This window comes from Equus asinus, chromosome 1 (genome assembly GCF_041296235.1).
Source record: "Equus asinus isolate D_3611 breed Donkey chromosome 1, EquAss-T2T_v2, whole genome shotgun sequence".
Lineage (NCBI taxonomy): Eukaryota > Metazoa > Chordata > Mammalia > Perissodactyla > Equidae > Equus > Equus asinus.
In genome coordinates, this window is record NC_091790.1 from 157,434,127 (window position 1) to 157,457,500 (window position 23,374).

Below are 23,374 nucleotides of genomic sequence, written 5' to 3' on the forward strand. Positions count from 1 at the left end.
CAAATGAAAGGCCAGAGGACACACCAATTGCTATGGTCTGAATGTTTGTGTCCCCCCACAAATTCATATATTCCTAACCCCCAACATGGTGTTATTCGGAGGTGGGCCTTGGGGGTAATTAGGTCATGAGGGTAGAGCTCTCCTGAAAGGGATTATTAGCGTTCTTATAAGAAGAGGCCAGACAGCTAACTCGCCCCTTGTACCACGTGAAGACACATCGAGAAATCAGCAGTCTACACCCCAGAAGTGTCTCTCACCAGAACCTGACCATGCTGTATCCTGGTCTAGACTCCCAGCCTCCAGAACTGTGAGAAATAAATTCCTACTGTTTATAAGCCACCTAATCTATGGCACTTTGTTAGTGCCACCCGAACTAAGACATTAACCCAAAGAAAGACACATTCATAAAACTCCTTAAAAAGTGCTTTAATTTTCTTAAGACAAAGAATGAAAAACACATGCGCTAGTCCTCCAAAGGTGATGGAAGGTCTTCTGCGTTCTGGCCTCAGCCTGGATGTGGAGAGGTTGGGTGAGTCCTTGCACCACCACTTGGACAATCAGAAACATCTGGCTGAGGATAATTCTCTCCAAGAAATAGCAAATACAATTTTGAAAACTAAGTAGATGGCTGCTTACAACTCAGAAGGAAGAAAGCGGCAGTGTGGCCTTTAAGAAAACCATCTTTTGAAAACCATCTAAATTTCTGACTATGCTTGCTGGTCTCCATCCACTAGAGGCCATGAACCTCTTTGCAGGCACAGGGCAAGGAAGCAGAGCGGCCACATTCATGCTCTCCTCCCCAAAGACAGCCCTTTACTAGTTGTGAGACAGTGGGGTGTCCTGGCCAGAGCTGGTGAAACTCTCCCAAACCCCAGGAGACTCCCCAGATTGGCAGGTTGACAGGTCAAGTTTTTAGGAATCACAAGCAAGGATTCCCTTCTCTTACCAAATTCATGCCTCAAAAAGGTGCTAAGGGAATTGACACCACAGGCTGAAAGCGATGGATTCCTTCTTCATTACATGAGCACCTCGTGGTCCAGCTCATGTTGAAATCACACAGGCAGAAAGCACCTATAAGCAAATCCCACATGAAGAATATGGGTGAGTGGTTACTTCCTGTTTTGTAAGCATATTCATTCATGACTGGGAAGGGAAAGAGGACAGAGCTGAGAGTAACTGAGCTCTCCCCAGACTTCTGATGGGTGGACTGCGGATCGCAGGCCTCAATTTAGAATGGGTCTGCCCTTTGCCACCACTGATCATCTGGGGCTTTGCCCTGAAGCAACAATTGGAGGCTCTGAGTTGCTGGTTCTCTCAAAGCCAGACTTGAAACCCAACCACAAATGCACACTGGAGATTCACTCCGAGCAACCCCCACAGAGGAGCGAAGACATGAGGGAGGGGAAGAAGCAGAGTGAGGCCTCCCTGGGGTCCATCACGGCCACATCCTGATGCGTTTTGCATGGTTCCCCTGCCACCTGCCTTGTCTCCTGAGTGGGAGGTGCCCTTTCTCTGAGGACCTCTGACCATGACCATCAGCCGCCCCGGCCTTCCCAAGGCCAATGGCACAGTCCCATTTCCCTCCGGTCCTGTCCTCAGACTAGGAGGAAGAAAGCAGGCTCATGGAGTTTTGGTGGATGGGAAGGCCCATTTCTTCAGACTGGCCAGGAGGACCAAGTCGAGGGCTGGAGCCCACGAGGGGAGGAGCCCTGTCCTCCTGGCGCCCCCATCCTGCTGACGATCCTGCCAGGCCCGTCACCACCTCTGAAAACCAGGTCTCTGGGCAAAGAGTTTTGTGAACTACATCTTCATCAAAAGTTTTGTAAAGCGTTCTGTCTGGTGGGAAAGCCAATTATTGTAAGGAAGCTAAATAATCCCTGAGTGCCTGCTTAATTCTGACTTTTTCCAAATACTCAAGCCTGAGGAAAGCTGCTTTTAACAAGTGACATCCCCTGCACTGCTCTCCTCAGAGAGCCTGAAGTCCTCCAGGCCCTCTGCAGCCTCCTGGCATCCTTCTGCTGAAGGTCTGAGGGTGGCGCAGGTTTACCATGGCCATCTAATCTCATGGGCACAAGGGAGAAGTAAGCACAAACAGTCTTGAAGCAGCCAAACTGCTCAGCGAGCCAAGCTGGAGAAGAAAGAGAAAGAGAAAGAGAAGCCTGGCTGGGCAGACTAGAAGTATGCCCTCAGGCTACAAGGATGCGCTCAGCTTCCAAGCCACAAGCTGGGTGGGTGGCAGGGGCGGGGTCTGTGGCTGGTTGTCCCATGGGCCTGCTAGAGCCTCTGGCAAGCTGGTCCCTGTGGGTGAGGAAGTTTCCCAGCACGTTTTCTGTTTTCTCAGTTGGGTGGGTCCCACCAGGTGCAGGTGCCAGGTAGCATTTGGAAGAGGATGGCCACTATCTGAGACTCCATCTGAGGCCACCATCTGCAGCAGGAAGGCCCAGAAGGGGCCACTCCATCCCTTCTCATCCATACCCAGCCGTCCCAGGGCTGGCCGGGCCAGGCAGAGGGGAGAGCTCAGGTCAGAAATAGGAGATGGGGGATGAACTTGGAGGAAAGAAAACCCTGGGGCTTGTACAAAGATCCTCATTTGGGGAAAAGGCAAAAATGAAAGAAAGAGCGCATTTAGGCAGGGCTTACCCAGGAGTGCAGTTGGTTCCCTGACGTCTTGCAGATCTCAGGGACTCTGAATGTGACGGGGAGAAATGGAGATACAGGCAAGACCCCGTGAAGGGTAGATGTAGAGCATTGTCGTGGGGCTCTTATGACTTTCACTGAATGGAGCTGCCCTTTCCCGAGAGGGTGACAGGCTTCAACGGGGGAACAGCAGAAATATTTCCTTCTCAGAGCAGAACCAGCTCCAGGTGGTTGCGGCTTGGCTAGCTGCGGGAAGTTTCTGGATGTCTGCCCGTATGTCCTGCACAGAATTCTGGATATGTGTGGACAGTTTATGCAGAATTCTCCCTTTTTCTTGGCAATATCCAAAGAAGTGCTTAGGAGCACCTTCCTAAGAGTAGGAAGGGCTGGATACCTGACCATTTTGTTCAGAAACCAGTAGAATTTATTAATGACAGAATTTAACTAAGTGCAGGGCAGGCTGACTTAAGTCTTGTGGTTAACGGAAAGAACTGGGTTTAGAGCCAGGTTAGACTGGGCTCAAGTCCTGTTGTCCTCCAGGACAGGATGTGAACCTGGGCACACTTCCCCGCTTCTGTGGACTCCCTTTCTTCATCTGCCCCAAGTGAGTGATAAGGCCTCCTATGGTGAAAGTGCCTGGAACAGTGGCTCCCAAACTTCGCTGCACATTCAAGTCACGACACCTGTCTGAGGAGTCCAGACATTCTGATTTCATTGGTCTGGGGTGTGGCCTGGGCAGCAAGAGTTGTAAAGTCTCCCCATGTGATTCGAATGTGCAGCAAAGTTTGGGAGCCATTAGCCTAGAAAGCAGTAAGTGCTCAAAAACTGTTTGTTCTCTCCAGGACCAGCTACCAGTAATTGATGGGGCCCCCTGTTGAAAGATTTGTCAGAATTTCCAGATGGTGACAGCAGAGCATCAAACCAAGCTCAGGGTCCTTCCTTCCTTTCATTTCTAGTGGAGTAAGTCCCCACATTAAATTATAAAGGGAAAGAAATCACGCAATGAGCAAAGGCAACAAGAAATGAGGCCATCCGAGGCATCTCTGGTAGGGTCTCTCACTAGCTGGGTTTGCAGCACTTTTCTTAAAGAACCTGGGACCTCTACAGAAGAAAATGCCTTGGGGAGAGAGGCTCCGAGGGTAGGTACCAAGAGGCCTTGTACAGACCTAAGTGCAGACTCATTCCCACCTCCCCACCCGCCACATCAGCTCATGTACATCCACATGTGGAAATACGAGACGCACCGCAGCACCAGAGCAGGGATTCTCTGCAGGAAAAGAGTTATACCTGGGAGACAACTACTGTGATACCAAGACACTTACAGGAAAGGCAGTGCAGCGATGAAAAGAAATTGTGCAAGAAGGACAGGACACATTGCATCTCTAGGGAGAAGCCGGGGGAAAATGATCACCTGGAAAATTCAACCCATTGGCCCAGCCCTCCAGCATGCCCTTTGGGGCGGCCTCACTCATTTCAGGGGGCTGTGGGGTTGGGGGTGATAGTTTTCCCTCCTCAGTCTTTTCAGCAGCACCCAGGACTCCTTTTGGGACGTGTGCTCCTTTAATGCTGCTTTGCTAGAACAGGGAGGCGGGGTGGGGAGGGGAGTGAGGAGGAAAGGAAGGCTGGTCTGCATCTGAGATCTCCTCCTTAGAAAAACACCCCGGATCCTGGGCTGGCACCGCCCCCAGCCTTGAGCGGCAGTGATTTAGGGAAGGGACCTGTGGCAACAAGTCACAGGCTCTGTAAAACCATCGGAAATGGGATAATCTTGCACAGGATTTATGGCTGTCTGGTCCCCACCCTGCCGTCTGCTCTTGGTCCTCAGGCAGGTTCACACAAAGGGTTCAGTGACTTCGGCTCCATCGACAGAAACCCAGAGCATCAGGGCCTGGTGGCTCAGGCCAGACCTAGGCTGTCCATTGCAGATTAGAGAAAACCATTTGGGAATAATTTGTTTTAAAAAAACATCGAGGACAATGAAAAATCTGGAGGTTCCTCCTAGTTTTAAAATGGGAAGAGGAAAGTGCTTGGCTCTGAGGACACTCTGTGGACATTTTATCTGCCACTGCGACACTCAGCTTTGACTCTGTGGGATTCTGCTCTCCTGGGTCCAGCTTTCATCTCCAGTCTGGACTCTCTGAGACTTTGGAGAGAACAAAACGAATCTTTTTCCAGCCCTGGCCCCTTGCCCCTTGCCCCTTGCTCAGCCCTTCACTTGCTCCCTTACTCAGGCCAGTTGTTAACCCCTCTAAGGCCCAGTCCACCTTTGTAAAACGAGGGTAGTCAGGGGTGATTACACGAATTAAATGAGATGATGCGCCCTTCTCAGCACTTTCTAGGATCCCAGAGAGAGAGCTCAATAAACGCAAACTCCTTAGGTAACTACGGATCATCCTACAGAAACCCTGTGAGGCCGGGACTGTTATTCTGCCCATTTGAAAACGAGACAAGTAGGACTTAACAGAAGTTAAATAACTTAAACCAGTTAGTGGAAGGTCCAGGTTCAGATTCCAAGCTGTCCAAGCCTTGGAGCACTGCTCTAAGTGTTTCCGCCAGCATCATGGGTCCACCAATGCAGATTCCCACCCTGGGCTCACCCAACCTAATTCCAAGGTTCTTTGTATAGACGGGAAACTAGGAACCAGGAATCTAAAAGGTCAGAGGGAAGAAGGAAGATAGAATAAAAAGAAAGGAGGAAAAATATCTCAAGGAAATCATCTCACTAATTGTAAACCCCTCCAAAAAAAAGGAATAATTTTGCTCTCCGCAGGGGTGATGGCAGCCACGGTGACAAGATGGCAGTGAGCATGGTCAGTTCAAGGAGTCGTCATCAGTGGGCATTCCAGGATGGTTGCTGGACTCCAACGCAAGAGCTGAGCTGGCTGGGCTGGCTGGCACATCCCTTCCAGTTCCAAGAAAAGCAGACCCTCAATTCTGTCCTTGGCCTGGGGGCAGAAATTACAGACCCTGGTCAGAAAGGCCATGTGCAGGCTGCCATTGCTGGGCTCTCAGCCTCCCAGGCCAGGAAAGGCGAGAGGGAAAGACATTTTCAATTGCGTACACACAGCACCGAGCTAATTGCTAGCAGCCAGGATGGTGGCCACTGCCGAAGGGCTGGGCCACAGCACAGCGGCTCAAAGAATGATGGAGTGGCCTTTAATTGTTTATACTCTGAAACCTGGGAAGTGCTGGCAACAGAACGAGAATAGAGAGGCTGCTGGCAGCCGAATGACAGGCTGGAGAGGAAGCCCCCATCCACCTAAATGGTTAAACGGCCAGTTTGCCAAGGCCACTAAGCAAAGTGTTACCTCACCACGGGGCAGATTAAAATATGCATTTTCTCCTAATTGAGCATAGTGAAATCAGCTGGCAGTCCTGTCACAAGTGCAGGAATGAATTGTCACAGCACGAAACACACTACTCGACAGAGCATCTATTATACGGGAGAAAAGAGCCACGTAAACTTCCTTCACACTGGGATTTCAACTGATTTGTTGTCCAGTGGGTTTGAAGAAGACTACGTGAAATGGTCACCCTGCCATCCCAATTTTCTAGAATGGCAGCTCATGATCCAGTCACAGCATCTTGTGCCTGTAGCACACCACATGGCAGGGCTGGTTTGTAAATTGTACAAGAGAGCTGAAAGCTTTTGTATCCTGATCAACTTTTTTTTAATATATGTTTTATATACCTATATGTTTAAGTATATATTAGGGCAAATGTATGTAAAGCAAATTCTGCTTTTCTACTGCTTTCCATTATAAAATTAGAGGGGCAGCCCCGTGGCTGAGTGGTTAAAGTTCTGTGTGCTCCACTTTGGCCGCCTGGGGTTTGCAGGTTCGGATCCCGGGTGTGGACCTACTCCACTCATCAGCTGTGCTGTAGAGGTGTCCCACATACAAAGTAGAGGAAGACTGGCACAGATGTTAGCTCAGGGCTAATCTTCCTCAAGCAAAAAACAAGAGGAGGATTGGCAATGGATGTTAGCTCAGAGCAAATCTTCCTAACAACAACAAAAAATAATAAAATAAAATAGAATTAGAAGTGTATCTTTATAAGAAAACATAAAATCCCACGACAGAATAAGTCCATCCTAGTCACAAGTCTGGTATAGGACTGGACAGAACCATCTAGGGCAGGGGCCAGTGTGAAAGCCTCGCTGCCTTACACAGATCCCTGGAGATGCCAGCGCCACCTTGGCGTGAAGGCTTCCACGACAGGCTCCTTTCTGTAAAGGCCCCTCTGCCACCACTGGATGGCGTTAGTCATGAGACATGTCATGGTAGGTTGACATCAGTGCTCTGGAACAGATAGAGCCTGTGTTCCCCATTTTCAACTGACAGTCCTTGATACTTTTGAACACATCTGTAGTACTTTCTGTCATTGCTTTTCCTGTTGAAACATTCCTCATTTCAGATTGTTTATAGACGCTTCACCATCAATTTCTCTCTTCAGTGGAGGCACCCATTTGAACTCAACGACGGGTCTGTGTGGCCCAACACTGCATTTCAAAGGTGTGGTAAACACCAGTGTGGTTGGCACACTGTGCGCTCACAGCCAACTGAAACACACACGCCTTTCACATGAACCATTGTGATTGCATTTGTGGAATGGATTCTGTGTAGTACCTAAATGCAGGACTTTGCATTCATTTTTATTAGTGTCCTATTGTGGTTTCAGTCTGTTAAGGACATTTTGAATCCTCATTATGTCACCTATAAAATTGCTATTCCTCCCACTGGTGTACCACATCTATGAACTTGCTAAATGTTTCTCCTTGGCATTCAACCAAGTCAATGATAAAAATATTCAACAAGGCCACGCACAGAAGCTTGTGACATCCTCTTCCATGTCTGTCAGAATTCTCCTGAACCTTTTTCTAGATATAAGCTTCTTGTGGGCCAGGTACTGAGCCCACTCAATAAATATTAGTGGAATAAATACAAAGGAAGAAATTTGAGTTTTGTTTATGAAGGACAATCATATGTTAGCTTAAGTAAGACATAGGTGTGATTACAGGTAACCATATAAAAAATACTGTCTAGGAGCCTGATAAAATGCATGACACGTAACGTGCAGCCCGTATATAGAAATACAAATACAGTATCTTTTCCTGGAGACACAATGGACTATAATGACTTCTTCTTTGGTTCTAAGAAATGATTGGAGATAAAAATGGAAGACCCATTAGCTTTAATTAACACATTTGCTTATTATTCTTCCTTGCTGGTGACATTAGCTTACGCTCAGTGGCAATGCACAATCTTGTTCTTAGAGTTTAAGTTGGGGCCTCTGACAGCAGATGTGGGTAGAATCCTATGTCTGCTGATTCACCCAGGGTCCTCAGGAGGCCATCGCCGCCTCGCGGGTGCCTCTGCTCTCCAGTTGTGAGGAGCGTGGCACTTGGGTGTGTGAAGTCAGTAGACTGGGGGAAGCCGGCAGTGAGCAGGTCAGCCTCTTAGGCACTGGTCCTTCAGCGCTCACCTCTCAGCACAGCGTCCTCTCACCTCGGCCTGCTGTGACTCCAATCCTAACATTGCTTGATTTCCAAATATTTCGTCTTTGTCCAGCCCTGTAGTTAAATTGCAGTAAATACACTGTAGTACTAGGAGACTGACCACATTAATAACAATAACAACAACAATTAATAACAGCTAACACTTACTGGCTGTTTTCAGTGTGTGCATATGCCTATCTCGCTTCCTCTCCATAAGAACCTGCAGCGGAAGTTGTGTTATTGTCTCCTTCATGCACGGGGAAACTGAAGCTGAGGGAGCGAGGAGTCACTTGTCCAGATTGTGAAGCTGAGAAGTGGCGGCCTGACTCCAGAGTGCCTTTCCCTGACCATTTGGCAGCACTGCCTACTTAATCCTTGATATTCCTGCCTTATCATTTCACGCTAGAAATGGTTTGGTTAAGTTTAATTCCACAAGTAATTTCTGGGTTCCTATCACATGTAGGCCCTGTCTCAGACGTCATGAGAAGTTTCTAGTCAAGAGGTAAAATTTCTAGCTGCATGGATTTTACAGCCCACAGGACTAGGTTTTGCTGTGGTAACAATCTCAATGACTTAAAATATCCAGAGTTTACTTCTCACTCATGCTACATGCCCATTGCAGGTCAGCTGGGTTCTGTGCTCATCCTTGTCACTCAAGGACCCACGCTTACAAAGCAGCCATGGCCTTGAACATTGACCATCTCAAGGAGAGGGGAAGAGAGGCACTTCACTCCAGCAGTTGAACGCTCACCCCAGAAGGGATGCACATCACTTCTGCTGCCTACCCATCACCCATGACAAGTGCATGGCCCCGCCCACCCACAGAGGGAGCTGGCAGTGTAACCCCACTGTGAGGACCACCACAGAAGACTAAGATAGTACTCTCCGCTGCACTCTCCGGGTACATCATCAGCTTCGTGCCACAGGTTAAAAAGGACTGGAAAAGAATTTCCTTCTGTGGGATCAGGAAAGGCTTTGTGGAGGAAGGATGGGCTTTGCGAGACGAGTGAGACTGCAGTAGGTAAAGATTGAGGCGAGAGGGGTGGGAGGAGAACCCAGGCTGAGAGAAGAGTGAGAGCAGAGCCTCCAAATAGGGGAAGGGGCAGGCCCCCGGGGGAATAATAACATGGTCTGGAGCCCAGAGTTCAGGCGGTGCATAAGAAGGACAAGGTGGAAGGCTGGACTGAGGCCACGTGAAGAAATCTGCTGTCAACGTGGACGGCCCTGGAGGCGGCAGCTGTGACACGATCAAAGCAGTGCTCTAGGAAGTTTCTTTGGACAGTGGCACAGAGGGGAGTTTGAGTTATGGCTTCAGGGTCAAGTGGGAGGCTGTTTCAATCCCTTAGGTGAGAGAGGAGGGCCTGGGCTGGCGGGCCAAGGAGGATGAAAGCAGGAGAAGGGCCTGAGACCCAGCTTGGAACTAAAGCCCCCAGAGCCACAGAGTCAGCCGTGCTATCAGGCTAGGTAATTAGATATAATCAGAACTTGCTGCTAAACCTATAAAATACTTCCTTCTCCTAGGAACATTTGAGTCAATTCACTATTTATTTACTAAGTGTGCTGCAGAATTTGTGTGCTAAGCCTTATACGTTGACGCTAACCATGGAAAATTCTTTTACAACCTACACTTTCTTAGTATAGGGGCCTGAAGCTGATGTGGAAAATAAGTTTCCCGTCTTCCTTGGACTTAGAAGCGTACATATTTTATAAAAACATTGTTAGAGACATTAAGGAGCTCCAGTGTGTTGGTGAGTTTATTCTACACGCATGAACAAGAATCTAATTCAGAAAACCTGTGATAGGTTACAGAGGGTTTTGCAGAGTCAGCATTGTGTTTCACACTGATCACTATCCTGGAGAAGTCCAGGATCTAATTAACCCTCCTTAGATGGACCTAAAATCAGAATCCACCAGAGGCTAAGGTTATTTTAACTTCCATCCAGTCTTGCACACATCAGAGGAGCTCAGCAAACACCTGCCTCCAATCTGCCGTGCACAGCAGGCACATCTATAAAGGGTTAGGATCTGCTTCTCAGTGAATGTAAAGCTTTTGTTTTATAGTGAATCATATGCATCAGTAAACATACTTTAATGTTATGTTGTTGTCTTACAATTAGATCAGGAATTCCAGACAGTTTAGTAAAGAGAAAAATGCAAAGCCCAGAGTTATGAGTCAGCTTTTTCTTGGGATTCTTTGCATGTTGTGGACAACCATATTGATTCTATATCGAAGGAATAGGTTCTTGGAATTTGAGTCACAGATACCACACAAGGTCTTGCTACTTAGAGTGTGGCCCATGGACCAGCAGCATCAGTGTGACCTGGGAGCTTGTTAGAAATGCAGCATCTCAGACCCCACCTCAGGTCTACTGAATCGGAATCTGCATTTTAACAAGATCTCCAGGGGATTTATGTGCACGCAGAAGTCTGAGAAGCACTGACATAGGGACCCCACTCAGGGAGTGGACTAGAGAAAGTTAAGTGACACACAATGTGCATCAAGCCAGAAGCTGGGTTGGTTTCAGCTGAACACCTGGATTTCTCTAGATCCAGGAGCTTTCAGCTGCCTCTATCATTATTGCTTTGCTCTCTTTCCCCTGGAATTTCTTTGACAAACTTGTCACTGTCTGATACTTTTCTCCTGGCAGATCAGGAAGACGCAATTCATTTCAGAAAGTTGGCAATTTTTTCCATGAATATACATGTAGGCTCTTTGAAAGCAAGGATTTTGTTTTTCTAGGCTAGAAGACCTTCCTAGGACTTCACTAGAATCCTTTTGTTTCAAAGGGGTTGGAGATTGTCCAGTCCACTAGCACTTCTCAGCCTTTTGAAACTCATGCCCCATTTTGAAAAATGCAAAGGGGCCGCGTTCTACTGTTCGGTAAAAAAAGCAAAGTCTGAAAGACTGTTTGTAGTATGCTATCCTTCATGTAAGAAAAAAGCGGATGTAAGAAAACACCCAGGTGTCTGCTCACTTGTGCAAAAGAAATACAGACAGGATAAGCCAGAAACTAAGGATATTGGCCACCTACAGGGAGTGGGTGGGTAGGGTGGAGAGAAGAGGGGAACAGGAGTGGGGAGGGAGGTGGAGGGAGCCGTCCTTCTCCGAGTACATCTTAAGTACAGCCCTGACTCTTAGAGCATAGTAAGGCTTCACTATCCCCTCAAATAAATAAATACTTCAAAGAAGCCGGGATGTGGGGGGAAACCAAATGGGGTACAAATTCTAACAAATGAGTCTAACTCTACTGCAAGTGAATAACTGTATTAAAAGGGTGGGGAAGAAAATAGCTAAACAACTGTGGAAAAGAGTATCCTGACTGGATACTGTAAGCCTAAAGACAGAAGAACTGTGCATAGATGCGGTGGTCTGGTTAGCAAAAGTGTTTCTCACAGGAGTGTGGGCCAGCAGGTCTGCTTTACGTATATAGTAGAACTGAATAAATGTAAATACACATATTTGTTCACTATTGGAGAAAGATGTTACAAATAAGAAAAGGGACAAGTATAAAATGAGCCCTGTGATACTAGTTTAGAATCATAGGTATCAGTGTAAACTCATGGTTTTTAATATAATATAGAGAGAGAGAAGGAGTGAGAGGAGTAACTATGAGAGCCTAAAAGCGTTACCACCCCAGTAACGATGAGCACACCTACCACCCAGCTATCTGGGTCTCTACACACCACTCTCTGGTAAGAGGAATCAGGGCTTTTGGAGAAGCAGCTGATTCTGAGTCAGAGCATGGAAAACACCACATGAGCCTGGAACATCTCGTAGTGCCAGAAATTAAGAAAATGCTCAAAAAATGATGAGACTGTCAAAAGAACACAAGAGCCAACCTGAAGAAGCCAAAAGCCGAAACAATCTGAGCAACAAAATAAATGTAGTATTTTACTCTAACCTAGAGTAAAATAAGTATGCATAAATAAAATAAATATCCACACGGATATAAATAAATAAAAAATAAAAACATAAATAATTGTGGTAAAATACACATTGTAAAGTTTACCATCTTCGCCATTTTTAAGTGTGTACTTTTGTGGCATTAAGTACATTGACATTATTGTACAACCATAACCACCATTCATCTCCAGAACTCTTTTTATCTTGCAAAACTGAAACTCTGCACCCATTAAACAGTAACTCCCCATTCTCCTCTGGCAACCACCATTCCACTTTCTGTCTCTATGAATTTGACTACTCTGGGTACAAATCACATAGTGTTTGTCCTTTTGTGACTGGCTTATTTCACTTAACATAATATCTTCCAGGTTCATGCATGTTGTAGCGTGTGTTAGAATTTCCTTCCTTTTTGAGGCTAATATCCCATTGATGCACATACTACATTTCGTTTATCCATTCATCTGTTGGTGGCCACTTGATTTGCTTGCATCCCTTGGCTATGGTGAATACTGCTGCTAAGAACATTTGATATCCTACTTTTATATTTACAAATTCTTCACTAAATCATCAGAGTCTTACAGTATCGCTGAGAGATCAGGATCATTATTACCTTCTTGTTTTTCAGATGAGGACATGGAGTCTGGAAGTTTCGTGGTTACTACGTGGCAGAGCAGGGTCTTGAACTCAGGTTTTCCAAATCAACGGTCCTTGAATTTTAGCTCCGTTGATTAAACATGGGAGATCCCATATGTCTTTCATTTGCTTTTAATAGGAAAAGGAGTATTGCCTAAAAGAATCTCGTCCCTGGACTTCACTGGATAATGGAGGGAGGCACACCTGTCCTAGCTTTCCAAAATAATGAGGGCACTACCACCCTAGGTTTCCAAACCAATCTGAATCAGCTTCAGGGGTCCAGAGTGAACAGAGCTCTTTTCCCTACAAAATATTTCCTATTCTGGAAGCTCCTGAGGCCTGGGGTGAGAAGGTGACGAGGGATGCATCCTCCAAGCCCACAAGGATGGGAGATGCTCCAGGATTCTGTCTGTCCCGTTAGATGCCCTCCTTGCATTAGAGACCAGAGGATCTGACACACGGGGCCCAGGCTGGATGGGAGGGGGCAGTGAAGGGGAAGCTTGGTCTGGGAGGGGGGGGGTCTGTGAGGACAGCACTGGTTTCTGGGGTAACTGATACCCAGAATAACTCCACTGTGCCTGGCCCGCAGGAGAAGCTATCCCTGGCCCTGCTGAAAGGTGCCAAAATATTAACTGCTTATAATTTTGACATGTCAGATATTTAATAAGGAACAAATTAGCACTTGGGTCTTTTTTTTCTGAGACAATCCAATTTCTATGCCAGGCACCAAGTTCTATATTTCAAAATGCATTTTTGAAGGTTAATTAGAGAAGCGGCAGAGACAGTGTTTTCCAGGAGGGATTTTTCTGGTTCCTTCCATGTCTATGGATGGCAGAAAAAATAACTTTCGGATGCTGTAAATTGAGTATGTGAAGCTGTGAGAATAAACCCATCTCATTAGTCATCGTGTCAATTATAGTATCTAAGGAACAATTTTGTAGCAATAGCATATTTATTTGATGTTGCGAAAGCTACCTGGACCCACTGTTAGGATGGTATTTGCTCTTAATGCTCCGAGTACCTCTTTAACAAAATGGCACTCCATAAAAATTTAGTGTGTTCCTACTGTAATTAAATGGCCCTAGTCATTTTTGCATTTATGATATAAACTATAATGGCTGTAAAATCCCGCAATTAACTTTCCTTGCGCCAACATTTCATACTTGAGAAATTCTCATTACAAATTTCATTACTGATTCACTTATCTGTAATTTGTCCTATGTAACCTAAAGAATATTAACAAATTTAGAGTCACTTTTGCTCTATTAAAAACTAAATATAAAAGTCTTTCACCTAGCAAGTCAATCTTGATATTTCAAAGGGCCCCGAAATGGTTCCAGTACGGTGGTGAGGATGGGAAGGGGCAGAAATCATCCGACTGGAAAGAGTGGAGTGAACGTGCAGGAAAATAAATGGGGTGTCAGTGAGCTCGCTCGCTTTCTCAGCGAGAGGCACAGATGCAGTTGACCAAGTCTCAGGGGAGCAAGGAACAGCGCATATGGAGAAAAGACAGGGAAAGTAAACGAAGGGCTGGGGTTCCACATCCTGGGGCTTCTTCCTACTTCTGCTTCTGTCTCTGTCTCTGGTGCTCCCTTCTCTCTTGGGGGTCGGGGTTGGCTGGACGGACGCCTGCATGGTTGCAACCGCCTCTTCCGCTAGGTTGCTTTGGTAGAAAGCCTATCAAAGACACGTTGTTGCTAAAGGCAAGATGGAAAAATTGCTGAGATTCCCTATATTCCTCAAGGAGAGTTCATTTCCTAGTAGATAAAACTGAGAGCGTCTCTTCATCCAAGGAATGGGTGACACGGGGAGCCAATTGCCCTGTCAGCCCCTGGGTTTCCATAACAATGATCTCCACCAGGAACAGCCTGAGTAAATATTTTCCCCCAATAACATCCTATCTCAGCATTTCACTGCCTCCCATAACTGTGTTCATTTTATTCTAATTTGTAATTAACTTTTACAAAATTAAATTGGAGATAGAAAATTACTGTCCCAACATAAATAATCCTGCTGCTGGATGTGGCAGTGTTAACACAATCAACAATACAATTCATAAATGAAAGAAACATTGTCGTACTTATTACTTCTGTGTGCTCCATCTTTTATAGAATATTACAGTGTAAATTGAAATTTTATATGATTTAATAAACCTCAAAAAGATATTATGGCCAAGTAACCACATAACTGAAACAAATTGTCCTCCTCCCTCATTACAGAGCTTTCTCCTCACACGGGGCTCAGCCTCATTACCAGAGCGGTGTTTTTGACAACCCAGGGCCCATTAAAAACACCTTGAAGATAGCATACCCCGCACTGTGGAGCCTATACCAGGCTGGAATCCTTGAGGATGTTTGTTATAAAATGAGGAACCAGTTCCTTTCATTTTTCATCCTAGGAATCAAGCAACAGACATGTTATCTGGCCCCATAAGCCAGCCCCTCCACCCCCTCATATGTGACCCAAGTCAAGTTCCACATCGCCACAAAGGCACTGAAGTCAAGAATCCCCACAGCAGCAGAGGAGGGGGTTTATCATCCCTCCAAATCTTGAGGTGGTTTTATAGTTACTAGTTTAGATTTAAAGTTTCTTTGTTTTCAGAGCTCCCCTTTGTTACCAATTGCCATTTTTCAAAGGTTTCTGGCTCACCCAGGAATTCATTAGGGTGGAAGCAGAAAGAGCAGTGGATAGAACCAGCCCTAATTCCCCGTCTCTCACTGGCCGCGCCTCACCCGCACTCCTTTGCTTTCCAATTCGGAACGAGGAAGCCGGGAATGTAAGCACTCTCTAATCATATGCAGTGGTTTTCTCCAGCCTCGCGTGATTTCTGTAGCTTGCAGCAATGTGTGGGACACACTTGCACTGAAGAATTTAATGACTTGTTTTACTGCTGCCTGCCATCAATATTTATCTATATTAACTAAAGAAAGCCATTACTCGAAATGGCGTTTCACACCTCTGAGCATTACACAGTAATTCTAAAGTCGTAAGTTGTACCAAATTCTATGGGCAAACGCAGAGATACAGTATGAATGGAAATGACCCCACTCAAAGTTGTTAGACTTGAATTGTCTGCAGAAATCTGGAAAACGAAAGTCAAAATTATTTGAGTTGCTAGAGGTGAGCATGACTGGATAAAAAGCACTGGAAACAATCTTTTCTCTGCTTGTTTTTTCTTGAATTAACAACACCTTGCAAAGTACACATAATAAAAAAGAAAACTCAGACAAGGCATTGAGCTGACGCAGGTGAGCGCCCTGCTTCTTTCTGCCTTAATCACTCAGGCAAGCAGGCTGAACTGTCCCTTCCATGTTTCCCGTCACCCCTCCTCCGCGGCTCAGTCTTCTCACTCTCTCTTCCCCTGCCGGAGAGCCTCCTCTGACCCCATTTTATCACGCAGACATTTCCCAGTTTGCATCTCTTCAACGCACTCACTGAAAGAATGTCTTTCTTACTTCATGGTTTGTGCACTTGCTTTTCACCTGCCTCCCCACCAGCATGTAAGCTCCTTGAGGGCAGAGACAAGCCAGGCTGACTCTCCATTCTTGCTCCAGTACAGAACACAGGGCCTGGTCTGTGGCGGGGGCTATTCTCCTTTGGCGGTGAATTATCCATCTTAAGAGATCATGAGCACAAAGCACAGTGGATATTTCTAGTATCTGTACCACATCATTCTGAGCCAACAGTTTTAAAAGGCTCATTGAAACATCTTATGCTTGAGCTTTACTCAAAGACCAGCATTTTCAAGGGTGAAAGGATGTTGGAGATTGGTTGAGCCAACCACCTCACAGAGGAGAGAACTTAGGCCCAGGGGGATTAAGACACTCGTCCAAAGTCCTTGGCGCTTTGCAGCGGCAGAGGAGACCCAGAATCTGGGCTTCTCACAACCTGCTGGCCCCGGCTCTTTCTCACACACTGTGCTCTGTCTCCAAAGATAAGCTCTCCAGCCAACGGCTTCTAGAATGGCATGACTTTCACATTCTGGTCTGAAATGTACTTTCTCTAATTCTCCCATCTTTGGAAATTATGTTTATGGGACATCTGGGCAAGAGAATTAGTCCGCAATTCATAATAGATAAGGTTTACATTTTTAATAACGGAATTAGAACTTCAGAGAAACTTTATAACTGCACTATGAGCCCACCACACTTAGGTTTTATCTTAATCCATGATTACTCACCCAGTAACTTTATATACTTTGGAAGAAGCACAAGACTTGGAAATAGAAATGGTATACAGAAGGACACATGTTCAATGGGAGGCTGATTCCCAGTCTTTCTGAGGTTGTAAAAGCCTGCTGTTACTTGGTGGGTTCTTTGAAACAGGACTCACACATTGCATATTTTCTTTAAACAAAAATAGAAAGTGGAATTAATTTATTTTCATTTGAAGGCTTAGAAGCACTCCGTGAATTAACCAGAGATGCCCTGGAGAATGAACTGCAAGGCTGAGAACCACTGAATTAAGAAGCTGAGAACCAGCAGGTAAGACCTTGTATATATCAATCACATTCAGGAACGACTTCTAGCATGACTTATAATGTGATTTGTGTCCCTTAAATAAATAGATAGAAATAGACTAAAAGAGGATCAAGGAAATAAAAGCTATTCAGAAAACACTGCTGCGTCATGCTGTTTTCAGAAAAGTAGGGAAGACGTAGGTGTAATTTTGTGCCATCCTAGGCATTAGCACTCAGAGGCAAGAAAATGTCTACTAAAGTATCCTTTCTCTAAATGCCATCTGCTCATCAACAGTTCTGAAAAAAATTAATAGCAAAGGTAAAGAAAAGCATAGTTCATAGTACGGGGCAGAATTTTTGAAAAAGAGGAAATACATAAAGCTTGCTTTCAACATCAAATCAATATCCCATTTTCTTAGTGATTAATTCAAAATGAGCATCCAGCTCTTAACATTTTAACTGATGTATTATCTCAATCCTTTATTTACTCTCTATGCTTCCAAAGCAGCATAATTTTAGTGTCAGTTGATCATCTTACTGACAGTCCCTGTATTAGGTTGGTGGAACACACACAGAGGAATAAACAGTTTTAGGTTATCTCAAAATCAGGATACGGAAATGTTTCCTTCATTCTTTCAGGCTAACAAGCAGTGACAGGTATTCAAAGCATCAAACTGTCAGCACTGTGACTTCTCCTGTCGTCTGCATCATAATCTGTTTCTTAGTAACACTTGGTCTGAGAAGCAGTAATAGAATTAATTATACTTCATTTTGCTGCCTTTAACAGTATTGACCAAATTTAAGAACAAATGAGAAGTGCTTATCAAGCTTGAAGAAAATAATCCATCAGTGGCACAATTTAAATTCTCTGCAGTTCTCTTATTAATCAAAGTAACAGTTACTATCCTATCTCCACTTCCCATTAACAGTCATTAAGCCCTGCTGCTGATTGAAGCAATTTCTTTAGGGATCTCAACCTCATTTTTAAGAGAACCTTCTTTAGTGGAAAACAATATCATACAAGCGCAGCGACTTAAAAGAGAGGAAGAAGATTCTTCAATCATGTTCCGACCTTGATATTTTTCAACGGTATAAGCTCAGAAAAGTACACTGCTGTGAGATTGGAAACTTCTAGAGTGGATGGGCTGCCCTTGCCTTAGCACCTGAAGGAGGCACGAATCCAACAATAAGGCATAGACTTGGGTTAAAAACCTCACCAGCCCCTCTGACCCACAGAGTGTCAGTTGCATCTCAGAAACAGGTAACACACTGAGAAGGGTTTTCCAGGAATACCATTGTCTTGACTTGTGGTTCTGAGTAGGCGCCTGGGGCATAGGTAAGAGGTCTGTAGTGTGAAGACTTGAGTCTGAGGCATCCTCAGCGCTTCTAACCCATGGGACCTTGAGCAACCTGTTGAGTCTTTCCGTCTCCATCACTCTCTGAAATGGAAATAATCACATCATGTGCTGGGCTCACCTCTCCAAGTTGCCATGGAAAGCACTAGAGAAAATGTTTGTGAAAGTCCTTTGAAACTGTTAAACACTTTACAAATGTTAACTACTCAAGCCCTAGAAGTCACAGACAGTGTTTCGCTCAGCTCTGTCACCAGGTCCTTGCCCAGTTCTGATTCATAGCAGCTGCCCAAGAAGCACTGAATTAACACTAAAGAAGCCCTATTTCTAAAAATGAGAATAAGCGAGTCCACATGATTAAAGTGGAATAATGGACTTTTCAAAAACACCTGTAATACGTGTGGAGTAGAAGGAGCCATGGACGGACAAAGCACGTCTCCAGGGCACTGGATAAAAACAAAACGCTACTAGAATCAAGGAATTTGGAGGCCAATGTTTTGGGGGCTAAAAGAATTCTATGATCAGTGTGATTGAGGAAATGGTGATCTTATGAGGGAAAAGCCCAGAGAATGTTGGTGATTGACGAGGTAAAGCAACACATGTCTGCCAGTTTGGTCATGCAGGGAAGATGGCAGTGTTGGGATGGTTTCCTCACTAAGGGCCCACCGCCTTCTGCCCCTGGGGATTTAATGTCAGTGCCACTGACAGCAGCTTCAGCAGTCAGGCTGTTAATAGTCAAGTCACCAAAGTGAATGCCCTAAAGCAATCATCTATCAGGATGGGTGTGGACTTGAGAATTAGACTCCGGGACTGTATCTGATCTGTACCACCAGTGTATTGTGGCAAGGCATCTAATATTCTGGAGTTCCACCTCCTCATCTGCATAATCCTTCAGAAACCAGTATTTCCTGGTTATTAATTGTAACTCACCATAGTCCCAATATTTACAAAAGCCAAATACAACATGACACTGATTATAAAATTTCAAGAAGGTCAAACACTCGGTATTCATTCTGCTCAATCTTATCTCAATCTTATCAATGAGGAACCGGCTCAGAGAGGTCCAGTGGCTTGCCTGAGGTCACCCAGCTGGGCATAGTTGGCCATCTTTAGCTCATTCAAAAGTGACCTCATTCCTTTGAGCAGCCTTCTGAGCTCTGTTGTGAAGCTCTCCTCTTTCCCCCAGAGGAGCTGTATACCTACGGGGAAGACCCCAAGAGCACTCTCAGAAGGTCTTCTGCACGCCTGTCCCCTTCTTATTTCCATGCTTTAAACATGGAACCCTTCGCTCTGGGTTAGCTTGAAGATAAGGGCTTCAGAGATTGGATAGGTGAGATAGATCCATTATTTTCCTTTAATGGTCAAAGTCCCAGGAGATATAAATCAAGACCTGGATCTGAATTGCCTGGCCAGCATAGATGTGAAGGTGCCTTTCAATAGGCTATCGGGCCTGATGCATAGAGACATTCATATAATCAATGAAGAGATGGAACAACCTCAGATTCTGATGATCACTGATGTTTCCAACTGCAAACCATGCCCTGCTCTTGCGACGTTCGCAAAGGCCAGAAGAGAGCAGAGTTCAGTGGGGAGCACATTTTCTTTCCTTGACGAGATGAAGGGCACCATCCACCATTTAATTTCTGATGAGACATTAAATGTATGATTCTCATCTCTAAGAAATGAAACGCTGAGCTGAATTTTTGGATCAATGCAATACCTACTCCTGTTAAAGCACTTAAGAAGGAAAACATCTACAAAATGTCCCATTAGGCTGACAAATTTATAACACTATGAAAAGTGTGCCAGCAGTTTCAAAGCCGAATAGAGCGTTGTGTTTAAAGAGTATGAATGGATTTGAGTTCAGTAATATTTCATCTACACGAACAAGTTTAGCTATCACATCCCTTCCCAATATTTCCCACATTTACTCTTAACTAGGCATATGTACGCCATGACAGAATATGGACATCATCTTAAAAAATAAGTTGTAAAATGAATGATATTAAATGGACTTTCACAGCGTGAAGACATGGAAATATATTCTCATCTTGATGTGTGGGGCTGTACAGACATAAATGCCATTAGCATTAACGGTAATTATGTGCGTAAATCCCCATGCTCTGGCTGAGCATAGGCCCCTCAGTTTGCAAGTACAATGACAGGCTCATTTTTGAGACTAGAAACAGCTGAGATTTTTTTTTTGTCTGCCTCTAACTGGGAGAGATATACAGAGTGGCTCAGAGCATAAAATCTGATCACCCACTTTCCGAAAACATGCAATTCAAGCACTTTAAAACTCTTTTCCCTCGGAAAAGCTGAAGACATAGGAAAAAGTCTCAAACTGCAGTCTGAGTATTCCGGTCATTTACGTGATATCATTCACAGTTTCCTGTCACCTGCTAGGGCGGTGATACTGCAGGCGCCATGTACTCTCATAACGAACTTGTTTTATTATTGTCCAATAACTATTGAGAATAATATTTTTCGGTCAACCCAGAAAGGGCTATTTAGCTACAATGAAAATGTGCAGAAAGTAAGCAAATTTAGTATCCTGTTTACCAAAGCCAATATATTCTAATCTTATTAAAACAGGCAGGAAGACGACAGTGACAGGGAAAAGGTTCAAGTCTTCTCTTTTTAATTCTTAAATTAATAAGGCAGTGTGATTCGAGTGTTTGGTTAGGTCTCACCTTACACAGGAGGAAAATAAAAAAGTCCTCTTTGCCAAAAAGTCAGAAGACATGAACACAGAGGGCTGCCTGCTTTATAACTTTACAAACACTTCATCGGGGTAAGATGGGGCAAAGAGACACATGTAATTAAAATATACTAAAAAAACAAGCTATCGTGGCTTTCAATTACAATGGAACTAAGAAGCAACCATATTATTTCTACAAACTATTTTCACTTAGCACAGTTCAGATGGAATTATTGCCATGACCTTTTAAAAATGTGAAAGACTGAATCAATACCCTTTCAGAGGTAAGACTGCAGGAGCAGAATTGGCCGTGCTGTAATGGTGTGTATTTCTGCATCAGAAGGCAGTTGAAACCTAATTATCGTCAATCACATACAAGGTAGCTCCACGTACTGATGAGCCCGTGCAGGCAGCAGCATGCACGGGAGGGTTCGCGCGTGTGGGGCTTCGAGAGGGAGGAGCACGTGTGGTGAAGGGGCCGGGGGGATCTCCGAAGCCCTGGGCCAGCAGAGTAAGGCTTGCAGGTGAGTTATAGGGACTGTCACTCATTTACAATAACTAACACCGGCCTGTCAGAAACAGCCACCTGTAAATGATGTATGAGTGGCTGGCAGCCTGCCATCCCCCAACAGACCTTGCAGCCAAGAATCACATTTTATTGTCGAGGTCATCGGAATGCTTACTTGAATACATGCCATATATTATTAAAAAATAACAAACAGCCAATCAGCAACATTTCTTAAGGCTCAAGGGCAAAATAGCCAACCTGCTTTTAGAAAATAGGAAGTGAACATCCAATATCCATTTTAGCAGGTGATTTTTTTAATTGTTTCTCAGATACAAAGGAGCAATGCTATGGAGAGGCCTGAGGCCGATGATACAATATCAGATGGAGAGAATACACACGGATATTCACTGTGTCTAACTGTTTAATCCATGATGCCAGCAACAAAACAAAACAAAACAAAAACAAACTTCTCTTCATTAACAACAATGACAGCCCCAACTGCCAGACTGTGTGCTGGTGATGAGTTCCCAGGCTGTGAGAGCCACAGAAACCAGTCAGCAAGGCAAGCAAACAAGGATCTCAAGTTTGACTTTTCTGTTCAATTCCGTCTTTTTGCAATCTATCTGAGAATACTAAAATGATCCTGTGTACCATGACAAATTTTTTTTGGTGCAATCAGTCTTTTTATATACCATTAGAAGGCTCTATCATGTTTTTAATGTTATTCAATTGTCTAAACGTGGGTAGCCAGCCCTGGTGAACTAATGGTTAACATTTGGTGCTCTTGCTGCTGTGGCCCGAGTTCGTTTCCCGGTCAGGGAACCACACCATCCGTCTGTCGGTTGTCATATTGTGGCAGCTACATGTGGCTGTGATGCTGAAAGCTCTGCCACCAGTATTTCAAATACCAGCAGGGTCACCCATGATGGATGTTTCAGAGGCTCTTCAAGACCAAGACAGACTAGGACGAAGGACCTGGCTGCCCACTTCCGAAAATATTAGCCATGAAAACCCTATGAACAGCAGCAGAGCATCATCTGATCCAGCGCCAGAAGGTGAGAGGATGGTGAGAAAGAGCAGGGTTCTGCTCTGCTGTCCACAGGCTTGCTAGGAGTCAGAATCGACTCGACGGCACAAACAACACAATGCGCGGAGAAGTTTCAACAGTATTTCAACACAAGAAGCACAACGTTATCAAATGTTATAGATATTAAGCCATGAAGAAGTGTTTGACAACCTCTTGCAACTTACCTTTAAAACGCAAACTCCATTCTGTAGCCATACAATTTCAAATATTGTCCCATCTAGTTTGGTGCTGGAAACCTCTGTGACAATCAGCTTGCACAGCCCTGCTCCACTAGCTTCATTTGCTTCCACTGAAATGAAGGATTCGGCATATTTGTTAACATTATATAGTAATTGGACAATCTCTTGTTCAATGCTCTTAATGTTCCTAGAATAAAAACATTAAAAGTGAACTTAAAAAAACTAGGATTCCTCATTACACACAAGCAATAGTTTTAATTTAGAAAAAGAGTCTAATTGAAATTACATTTGTTATGCAGAGTCTACCAATAATTATCTTGGCTTTAAATATGCAAACACAAAGATTCCTTTTGAATTGATGACTCTTTCCAGAAGTGGCTACTACTAGTTGAATTCAGTGATCCAGGGGCTGGTCTG

General features: G+C 44.7%; 1 long non-coding RNA gene across 3 annotated transcripts in view; it reads right to left on the reverse strand.

Annotated features, from left to right (window-relative positions):
• Positions 1 to 406: 406 nt before the first annotated feature.
• The window catches only part of LOC139045352 (uncharacterized), a 32,862-nt gene continuing 9,894 nt past the window's right edge, over positions 407 to 23,374 (reverse strand). For 2 of the 3 annotated variants that reach the window (XR_011503556.1, XR_011503555.1), the window contains exons 2-3: positions 22,943 to 23,067; positions 407 to 1,071 (exon numbers count right to left, since the gene is read on the reverse strand). This is a non-coding gene — a long non-coding RNA (uncharacterized lncRNA). Of the gene's footprint in view, positions 1,072 to 3,795; positions 5,583 to 22,942; positions 23,068 to 23,374 lie in introns of those variants that run through there. The other variant, XR_011503554.1, reaches the window with a different exon arrangement.